Source organism: Bombyx mori, chromosome 27 (assembly GCF_030269925.1).
Source record: "Bombyx mori chromosome 27, ASM3026992v2".
Classification (NCBI taxonomy): Eukaryota; Metazoa; Arthropoda; class Insecta; order Lepidoptera; family Bombycidae; genus Bombyx; species Bombyx mori.
In genome coordinates this window covers 7274435-7286404 of record NC_085133.1, presented here as the reverse complement: position 1 = coordinate 7286404, position 11970 = coordinate 7274435, and the positions used below count along the sequence as shown (strand labels likewise).

Below are 11970 nucleotides of genomic sequence, written 5' to 3'. Positions count from 1 at the left end.
AGTAGCCGATATATCGGTGATAAGGTTTAAGAGCACGTTAAATAATCGTGTGTGTAATAAAATACTTGTAACAAAATTACGTAATGAAACTCTACAGAAAATACTACCTAATATTGTGTAAAAATATCTGTTGTTGAAAAAACGCGTACCTAATTATAAGATGCTCTCTGTAAGTTATTTCTAACGTTCTGATTAATATAGTTAGTTAATTGTAAATAAAATGATACAATGTATATTATGTGAAAATGCAATATCGAGTGTAATTTAAGAATAAAATATACGTACCTATTCAATCAAAATCATAGCTTTTATTACTTAACAATTTAAAAAAGGCGACTGTAACAATAAAAAGCACATCAAACAAATTCATTTTAATTTCCTTAATCCCGAATATAACAATATTAATACTCCATGAAACGACAAAGCGACACTAAAAAGAGACATACATACATTCATAGGATTTGGTCTGTGAGAGAATGAGATAGAACGTGATTATCGAAGCCATCAGATACTATAACGTCAAAAGCGGCGCCCATCTTGAGACGTGAGGTTATATTATTGAGTATTGTTTGTATAGCAATCCGTCCTTTACACAAGTTTTAATTGAGTCTGAGGGAGGGAAACAATAAAGGGAAGATCTTACACCGAACGGGCAATATAACTAACGGCTCGGTAGATCGAATCTAAATATTGCTCTACAAAAATTTGAATATGGAAACTTATTAGACGTACAAAAATATACTAGTCATCATATGATATTGTAACAAGTATTCACAGTTACATACCTATTTCTAGAAACTAGTCGTAATTGTTTATCGAATCTTTCACATTAAATCGGTTGTCAATAAGTTCTCAACATCATTCCATAAAATAATTCACATTGATTTGTCGGCAACGAAATACATTATTTATTAGAACCGTCATTTGCCGGAGTACTTTCATGTTGGGCTTTGTGAACGTTAACATTCTAAATTATAACCTTGACCCGTCAGAGATTCCAGAGATTGTCAACTTTCAATTATGTTTTTTTTACTATTTTATTTATTAAATTAAAATTTTTATTTGAATGACATCTTAGTTCGATAACTTAAATACAGGTGATTATTAGAGAACAAGTGAATATTTTCGTTCTATTAAAATATGACACTAAATGGTACTTACATAAGGACAAAATTTGAACATTACCTACTTACGTTGACGTTTACACAAGCACATTTTAACATTAAGGCTAATTCATTTACGTAGTTTCTGCAATAATATACTCGTATATGGACGAATGAATAAAAAGATTAAAAAAAAACAAATGATGTAGGTTCTATATTAGAAATAAATAATTATTTAAAAAAAAATGTTGACATCCACCGATTTACAGTACAGTAAAGTCAAAGCGTGTAACCCGAGAATTCAACAATAGTAATTATAGTTCGTTATTGAGAAGAAAATAATAGTTTTTATAAAAATAATATCGCACTGCGCTTTTATGCGTTTGCGCATTGTAGTGAGCCGGAAGTGACGTGGCGGCTGCGCGCGCAACGGTCGCGCGTCAAGTGACGCCATATTGTTTCTCGACAATAATGGCGACCAGATTGAAAGATTTTTAAATTAATTTAGCGTGGTTTTGTTTGATTTAAACAAAAGAACAGTTATGAAAACAGAAGATTTGTATTTGTTTGTGGTGAGTACTTTTGGTGATTCTTAGGAGCCTACGCAGAATAATACTCAAATTGAAATACCTATAAAATCAACATTCCTCTATATGAATGGCAATTTATCCGTCTTTAAAGGTGAATACCCTCAATATTTACTGATGGTAGAACCGTCTTGTGAGTCCGCTCGGGTAGATACCACCACCCCGCCTATTTCTGCCGTGAAGCAGTAACGCATTTCGGTTTGAAGGGTGGGGTAGCCGTTGTAAATATACTGAGACCTTAGAACTTATATCTAAAGGTAGGTAACGCATTTACGTTGTAGATGTCTATGGGCTCCAGTAACCACTTAACACCAGGTGGGCTGTGAGCTCGTTCACCCACCTTTGCAATAAAAAAAAGTATATATTAAATCGTATAAATAAAATATTACAGGTAACCCTCCCAGAAATCGTTATTTTACAACACGATTCCATTCTAACCTATTTATTCGTAGACTTTAACACGAAAAGTAAAGTTCCCCAAGATGCTCTTATAACACGGTACCTACTTCTACAACACGATAACAAGATTACCTATTATTTAAAATTATTTTGACAATTACGTTTTGCACTATGAACACACAATATTTGGGAATAGACGAAATTTTACTGTTTATTTTTTATGTATAATAAGTCATTTCACTTCATTTCATATTTCATTTCGAAAAGTTACTCTACTTTTTTTTACTAGGTTCTAGTCTCATATAGTGATCTGGACGTGGTGCAGGAATTTGTGTACTTGCGGTCATTAATATCCAGTGACGGTGATTGTGACAGGGAGGTGGTCAGGAGGGCCCAGATGTCAAAATCAGCCGTGAAGCGATTGGAGAAGATTTGGAGAAATCGCAGCATAAACAAAAAAACTAAGATAAAGCTCATGAGAACCCTTATCTTCTCCATATTCTTGTACGCTTCTGAGACGTGGACCCTCAAGGCCCGTACCCGTCGAGAATTGACGCATTTGAAATGTGATGTTGGCGCAAAATGTTGGGCGTATCTTGGACGGAGCGCCGAACAAATGTGTCAATTCTAGAGGAGCTAAGCGTCAAGACCCGACTATCTACAATCTGTACGCAGCGTCTCCTCAAGTGCTTCGGACACGTGGCCCGACAAAATCCTGAGAACTTGGAAAAAATAATAGTTGTTAGGTCACGTGGAAGGAAAAAGAAGTCGAGGAAGATTGCCAACCAGGTGGACGGACATTGTCAAGGATACCAAAAACACCAGCGTCCCGGGCGCCATTAAGTAGGCCGAATGCAGGCAACATTGGAGGAAGCTGGTGCAAAAACTGGACCAAGGTGGTCACGACCCTCAGTAATGAGGAAACGACAAAGAAGAAGAAGAAGTCTCATATAACACGATTTCGCACAACACGGGGCTTTGTACGAACGTATCTACTGTGTTATAGGAGAGATACCTGTACTTCATGTGTTTACAGGTGGATATGAATTTTTGTTTTCTTATGTAGGTAAGGAGTATAGCGTCTCTTTATCACTCAATGACTAATTTTCTCATAAATTTTAAATAAACTGTTCTCATTATTTAGGTGTCACATACCGGTAATAATTTAAATACCCTAACTGGTAAATAGGTATTTAAAAAGGCTGTAAAAGAAAAAACTAAAGCCTTGAAAATCTCTTAGCATATTCCAATTCGCGTAAGTGATGACAGTCGAATGTCCCATCCCTATTTCATCTTGTCAGTGCGAGTCGCCCAATCATTGGAAGCATCAAGGGCGTGGCTTGTCTCTATAAGCACAAGTCCATTTCGGAGGCACCAGAGCTCTCAACTTTGAAAATCGAATGTCATTTGGAAATATGAAATGAGTATTGGGTTCTGTATAGTGTTTTTTTTATAAACGAAATTTTCGTTAAAGTGCCAATCAATATACATCTTTTTATTAGTTTTTTTTTCTGATATACTTTTGCATATTATAGGACCTTTAATAAGCTCTCGCTGTTTCTTCAAAGATGGCATTTGCAGTACCCCGTTTGTGAAATTTCGAATGGTAACACACATGCAAGGTAGTATAATGTATCTAACCTTAAATACCAGTATATGGTAGTTCAATTTAGTGTAAACAAATTATTATTTTCATAGCTCTGAAAATGTCTACTTTGGTGCCAAATAAAGTATATTTGCGGCGAATTTTATTGCGCTACTTTATTCAAAATAAATCTAATAAAATAAGCTGAGCTACATAGAATTCTTGTTGAGACTTATCGTGGTATGCGCTGTTGTATGCGACACGCAAATACTGGTTTCAACGCTTCAAAACTAATGATTTTCAACTTGAGGATAAAGAATGATCTGGCGCACCGAAAATTTTCCATTTTCTGGTATTTCTTAATTTTCTAAAATAGCTTCCAGTCTGATCACTATTTATTAAAGATTTCAGACCGCCAATAAATCAGAATAAGAAACTGGACTGATTTTAGAAAAAGATTCAAGATTCATACATAAATTATAAATAAACAAAACAACACAAACAGAGATACTGTAGCTATTAGAAATAATAATAATAGCCGGTAACAAATCAGCCACAGTCATCCTACCTCAATTCAGGATTCCCTGTGTTATGGGTACTAGAGACTGATAAACACATGTCATTTCAGATCCTCCCGATCCACTAACGGTGCTTTTAGGTACCTCAAGCATCGGTCATCGTTCTCGTCTAACCCGTCGCTTGCGATGAAGGGCTCGACGAGTAAATTAACCCACAGACACAGCCCACTGAGTTTCTCGCCGGTTCTTCTCAGTGGGTCGCGTTTCCGATCCGGTGGTAGGTTGTGCGAGGCACAGCTCTTGCTAGGGTTTGTATTAGCAACGTCGTCAGGTTTGAGCCCAGTGAGCTCACCTACTAGTTAAGGTTACGCTGAAATAGCCTCTCAAGACTTATCAGATTAGGTAGGAAAAAAAACTGATAAACATACTTAAATATGTTTAAATATATATAGATAATAAACACTCAGACAAAGAGCAAACAAACCTGTTCATCACACAATGCTGGCCCGATGTCGGAATCGAACCCACGACCCTCGGCCCAACAGTCAGGGCCGCTAACTACGGCGCCGCCGAATTAGGCATTAGATATAGACCTGTGTTTCAAAAAAAAATTGTAGCAGTATTGTTGTCAGGATAAAATGGCACGTTTATTCTACTATGGACATAACAGCAATAAGAAAGCTCGAAAATTCGGCTTGTGTTCATGTGTATTGAACTCTAAATAGTGATTCATTCACCTTAATGTTAAATTTGCTATCGTATCGTATCGTATCATGAAAAGCTTTTCATAGGAATTTCTGAATGAAAAAATCTGTTAGAAAAGGAAGTTTTTTTCCATTTACCAAATTAGAATTGAGATTGGACTAACTAAACCTCTACAATAGGTTTCTTCATAACCAATGATTAGTATTCTAATGTTAACGCGACCTCATGTGTCAAAATGTATGGCCGCATTCACATTGAGTTACTGTTGGCTTTGTTATGTCAGATTGGTGTATTTCTTTGAAACACTTTTCTAAAAAAGTCTGTGGCAATTAATTTTTAAACCGCGAAAATCTCGCATTGGTACGTGTTTTCTGACTGGAAATGTGGCTGCTACAATATTTTTATAATTCATTTAGGTTACCTTAAACATACTACAGCAACAAAGTAAGAATTTAACAGCTCAAACACATACCTATTTGCTTATTTTCTAAACGTTCTAAACGCAAAATCAATTCAGTTGTATAATGGATTTACCTACATAGATAAAAGGTGCGGGGGAAAACGTTAATAAAATATAAATAAATCCAATGTCCCATACAAAACTATTGGCCCGACCAGAAATTCAGCCCTAATAAGCTTACACACTTACGCACACAAACAAACAGTCATAGTAACAACTAAAGCGAGCTAGAAATAATCCCATTGTGAGTCCTTTTCACGTAAATACGAGAATTTTGCGCAATTCCATAGAACAGGCAACACATGCCCTGCTCCCACGGTCCTAAGCCTGTATAGAATATTGTTCGAATATTTTCTGTTTCTTATTTGTTATTTAGACGATAAATGTACTAATATACACAGCCCACTGAGTTTCTCGCCGGATCTTCTCAGTGGGTCGCGGTTCCGATCCGGTGGTAGATTCTGCGAAGCACGGCTCTTGCTAGGGTACACGTTAGCAACGTCATCAGGCTTGAGCCCCGTGAGCTCACCTACAAGCTCGGCGAATCTAGAGTAACCCCTCGAGGTTACTAAAATAGATTGAAAATGGAACAGCAATATAAAAATAGTGATAATAAGCGATACAAAAATAAGACGGTATCATCAAGTATATTCTCGGTAAATTAAATCTAAAACAAACTGTTTGATACGCTTTGTTATAAACAATTAACCCGTAAACAGCTACAACGTTTAATAAATATGAAACATGTATAACACATCAATAAAAATGACTGCACTCATTGAGCACGAGTGCCTTATGAAAAATCATAATCATTTTTGTAGATTATTTAAATGAGGTCTGAACGATGTATTGCCTACGGATTTATTTCTCTGGGAGACAATTTCTACCTTCCTACTAGTTGCCTACTACATGATATTTTTAATGGATTATCTGAAGCTGTTAAGTCCCTGTCTCCGAATTGAATTTGTGGCGAAGGTTAAGGTTTTAAGCTCACGTGAACACCATTTTTCAGAGTTTTCGTGTGGTATATTCTGGCTATATAGCAATCACAGCTTTAGTTGTGATTGCTATGAGACAATACTTGATAAATTTCTATGAGAAATTCTTTCGAATGTCACCTTCATTGTGGACTTTGGCATTGCTGACGTCCATGAGTGATGGTGACTACTCACAATGCCGTATGCTCGTCTGTCAGTTAAATAGTCTGCAGTAGATGTAAAGCAAATATACGTTATTTTGACGTAAACGCGACTTTGACCTGATGTCTTAAGGTGATTCGGACAGCAATCATAACGTGGTGAAGTTTCAGTAACTACAGAATACCAGGTGAACGTTAAGATCCTTTACAAATCTAAGTAATACACAAAAACAAAAAGTCTATAGGTTTCGGCCGAGAGAGAGAGAGAGAAAGAGAGTAAAAATGTAGCTTCAGTTGATCTAATAGAATAAAAAAATCACATCTACATTACTTAGGTATGCAACCTTTGCGGTGCCCGCGGCGGTGCTCGCAGATTTCCGATTGCCCCTCGTCTTACCAGGGGTGAACACAATAAAAAAACTCCAACAATATGCTCCTCGTGACGTCGAGTAGAGCCCTCTGGCGTCTGTTCGCGTTAGGATTATAGCTTGATTCGTATTTTATTGTTTTGACAGGGACACGCATACAAAAAAAATATGTTCCGTAATTGGGTTATTGAAAAGTGGAGATTTTTTGTTTTTTTTTATTCTTTGTCTTTGGTCAAAGAAAGCTATTAACTTCGTGGTAGTTATATATGGACATCAAAACGCCAGAATACTTCAGAATTACTAAGCGGTATATTTTTTTAATGGCTTGCATACCGGTATTCCTTTAGAAGTAACAAGAAAAGTTTCCATTAAGTCGCAGCCCTAACTGTGGCGTATTCGCCAATTGAATACGAGTACCTACAGTTGACATAGCGACTGGCAGGAATTGAAAGCACTATGTCTTCTAAACCTATATGTTCATTATAAATATTGTACCATACCTAAATGTACCTGCAACAGATTGAAAACTATTTCATTCGTGGTAAAAGTTCCCCGCGGTTTTGTGAAATCAACCCTTTTAGTGTTGAGCTTATTTTCACATATTTTGCAGAAATTGCTATAGAATTTTTGAAAAAAGCACTTTATTATTCAAGTGTGAACAGAATCTTAATCATTTTCCTCAAATGTAAATGGATTTTCGTAATTCTTTCTGTTACGTGTAAGGAGACATATCAAACTAATAAAATGAAACATAATAATATATCTTACTATGAATGTGTTTATTTAATAATAATAAAAAAAGAAAACTGCGCAATAGTCAGTATTCCGACGCTCCGCACTTTATACCTACCTACTTATGAAGAGTGGATCTAATGACGGTTCACGCCCTCAGGGTTAAATCATTGTGTCACGTCTTGATATAGTGTGTACGCAATAAGTCTTGGATGGGTTAGAGACCCAGATCGTTGTGTAAACTCCCTGATCTCGTACCACGTAAATTCGACGGTTTTCTATAAAAGTCGGAAGCGTGGGCGAGTATCGCAGCGCCATAGACTATGATCAGACATAGGCAAGTTTTGTAAAGTCCTCACCTTATCAGCTTATTTATTGAAATTGTAACACGAAAGACTATTTGGACAATAATTTTAGTTATTTCTATTATAATATAAATAGATATGGATATATAAATAGAAATTATAAATAGATATGGTAGTTTTTAGAGTTGTGCGTTTTTTATTAGCTTAACTTAGGGCATGTGCACACCGTTCCGACCTGGCAGGCTGGTTCTGGCCCAACGGGGTATCCCGGAACACCAGCAGCATCGCTCAGGAGGCCTGGTAGGGCTGCCGTACCGCGGAGACCGACGTCGTTGGCCGTTGACCATCGCCTCGACGACCCGTCGGTCGGGTGTCCTCGGGGTGGCGCCGCGTGTTTGGTTGTAGTGTTGACCGCGGGAACCCCCCTACTCTGACCGGGTTTTGACTCCGGACGGAGATCGGACGTCGGGTGTAAGAGTACAGGGGAGTCGCTTAGTGGGTGGGCCCTAAAATTCCTTGGGCCCGCGGTCTGCTCCTAACACCTTGCAGATCGTCAAGTCCCACATACCCCGCGCGCCCCCAAGGTGCGGGGACCTCGTAGGAGGTTCGAACCCCGGCCCGAAAAAAATAAAATAAAAAGAAGGGCCTGTGCACACCACGTTTTTTAAACGCGCCGTCGACGTGTTATGGTGAGTGGATGTTAGGCAGTAGTCAACGTGACTTCAATTAAGTAAAGGACATAGCCAAATCGAGGCTAACACGGATCCCTCAAAGAATGTTACGCTCAGAATATATAAGTATAACAATATCACATAATATTGCACAATGAGCGTTAGTGAATATGTAAACACAATCGGAAGAATAAAAAACCTTAAATATTTCATAAATAGACAGTTCTGCACACCTACACCCGTATTCATCGTGGCTTAGATAAACACAATAGCTACATCGGGATCTTCGTATAAAAATATGCGGAAGGCGGCATCGGATCCGCATGATTCCGGTTAAATCCGGTTTAAGCTCGCCATTAAGAAGTCCTTGTGGCGAGGTGGCTGTACAAATTGAATAATAGTCGTTGTTGTGTCTGTCGGCTACCGGCTGGCGGCTTCCAAAACTAGTGTTGTGTGTAGCCGGTCGTTATTTTAGGAAACTACTTTTTTTTTCAAAGTTGCTTGTGTAAGGGCACTGTACTATTCAAACGTCTGATTTTAAACTCAAAGATAAACTACTGTGTGCTAAGTGCGAGTTTTTTAATGTTCTCGATAGCGTAAAAGTTAACTCGAGTTTGTGTGGATTGGAACGTTAGCCTACGTTTGCCGCTAGGGGCGCTGTTCCAACTGCATACAAATTTGAGTTAACTTTTACACTCTCTAAAACGTTAAAAAACTCGCACTAAGCTCAGTGTATTATAAGTTAACATATCACACAGTTGACACAGTCGATATTCATTCTAGGATTTTTTTCTGTGTGGCAACGAAAATCCACAAAAGAGAGCAAAAAAAAACCATATACCAGAATAAAAAGCTTCGGTAACCGGGGTCGTTCGAATATATCGATATCTTTCGAAAAACGCCTATTTCAACCAATAAAGAGACATCTTTATTTTAACCCAAAAAACACTACATAATCATGCGTAGGTATTCAAGAAAGTAGCTGGCGATAGGGCGTATTGTGAATCCACCAGTGCATACAAGATAGTAAATTTACTACCCCAATATACTACTCGCACTGTCCCATCCCTAACAACATGACATACTGGCTGTTCTTAAGCCAATAGAATAAGATCGAGGATTTTCGGTTCGTCCTTGTTACATTGTAACACGCCATTCCGTCCATACCACGCGAGTTTCAGCAATTGTAACTCTATTTGTGGGTGTCGGCGCGAATTATGGTCAATAATTCAATAAGCTATTATGTGACGTAATTCGGTACGAAGCTTTGACGTTTTCTGAGTAGCGATATCGAAAATAGCACGCTGTTGGTATCTGCTATTTTAAACTCATGAAAAGCTGTAAAAACGCCCGCAAACACAGCTGCTCAGCTCGAGAAGGAACACAGTCTACCACCAGGGCATACTTGTTGGAGATCAGGTATATTCGTTGAATCCTTTAGTCGCATTTACGACAGCGACGAGAAAAGTTGGAGTAGACCGATCGGATCGAAAAAACCGACACCATCTAGCTAATTATTTACTCATATATTTATTTATTTGGAAATTTTGGACATTCTTTTGTTTATCGCTAAAGTCTGTGGACAAATTGAGAACAGGTTAGGTACATATTGTATGTCTTCAATATTATTACTAATATTACCTTGAGTATTTTGAGACCGCGCGGGTGAGTACCACCACCCTGCCTATTTCTGCCGTGAAGCAGTAATTCGTTTCAGTTTGAAGGGTGGGGCAGCCGTTGTAACTATACTTGAGACCTTAGAACTTATATCTCAAGGTGGGAGGCGCTTTTGCGTTGTGGATGTCTATGGGCTCCAGTAACCACTTAACACCAGGTGGGCTGTGAGCTCATCCAGCCATCAAAGCAATAAAAAGAAAAAAGAAAATTTCCTTGGCGAAATTTGTTATTACAGAGGTCTGTGATATTCTTTGACAATAGACCCTTAAATACTTAATCAACCTTACATCAAACTTATAATTATAGTCAAATTTCGACTACTGGGCGACCACTGGCTAAAACTAAATACAGTCAAACCTGGATATGCGAGAGTTCAAGGGATCACAATCTCATTCTCGCTTATAGAGGTTTCTCACTAACCCGAGTTTCTCGCTAATGCTCCCTCTGAATTTCATTTCGCGATTTTCCGGATTCAAACGCATTCACTATTTTAAGTTTATCATTTAATGACAGTACTTTAATTTTCCGTTTTGATTCTGTTTCCGACATGATGCAGGTACAGAACTTTTCATCGCAATTGATTAACGATAAACTAAGAAAGTCTGACATATAGGACAGTACACAGGCACACGTATACATTCGAAAAGAATGCGATAATCATAAAATAGCAGATGTTAAATTTGTAATTGTAAAATGTGATAAAACACATTTGTTCCTCTTAAATAATATAAATAAATAAAGCTCGACTGTCGCTTACAGAGGTATAGATAAGTAGCAGTCTCACTTACGGAGGTCCATGAGGAAAAAACGACTCTCTCTTACAGAGGTTTCTGTTTCTCGCTAATAGAGGTTTTGGGAGCTCAAAATGACGGGTCCTGGCTGTTACTCTCACTTATAGAGTTTTCTCACTTATCCAGTTCTCATTTACCCAGGTTTGACTGTATCTAAAAATGACATATGGAATTAAAAAAAAAAAAAACATCCGCAAACGAATACAGATTTAAGCCATTAACAAAACGGGTAGCGATTTAAAACACATAATCGATACGCTATTCATATTCGAAGCAATATTTGTTCAAATTACACGTGCAAATAAGAGGGGAGAGTCGCAGCGAACCGCGCATATGTTAAGATTTCAACATCGTTTTCAATACAAACAAACACTTGCAACGTTTCGATCACTGGTGACGAGGAAAACGAAAGCGCTTATTTCAATGGAATCATTGGATCATCAACGATTAAGTCTTCAGTTGTTTTTCTATCTGTACTTAACTGTACAGACAGCGAAAACAATTAGTGCGCTAATTCCCAAAACGGTAGCACTAAAGTAGAGAATTAAAAACATGTTCTTTACTGGTGGTAGGGCCTATTGTGAATCCGCGCGGGTAGGTACCACCACCCTACCTATTTCTGCCGTGAAGCAGTAATACGTTTCGGTTTGAAGGGTGGGGCAACCGTTGTAACTATACTGAGACCTTAGAACTTCTATCTCAAGGTGTGTGGCGCATTTACGTTGTAGATGTCTATGGGCTCCAGTAACCACTTAACATCAGGTGGGCTGTGAGCTCGTCCACACATATAAGCAAAAAAAAAAAATATGGAATCATCATCAACGATTAAGTCTTCAGTTGTTTTTCTATCTGTACTTAACTGTACAGACAGAAAGTGTGAGTACAGTACAGAAAGTCGCACCTGTGACAGAGAAGCTGATGAGTGCGCGTT

At 37.9% G+C, this 11970-nt stretch overlaps 1 long non-coding RNA gene across 1 annotated transcript in view; it reads left to right on the top strand.

Annotated features, from left to right (window-relative positions):
- The window catches only part of LOC134201545 (uncharacterized), a 358050-nt gene that overhangs the window by 322991 nt on the left and 23089 nt on the right, over nucleotides 1-11970 (top strand). The window lies entirely within an intron of this gene.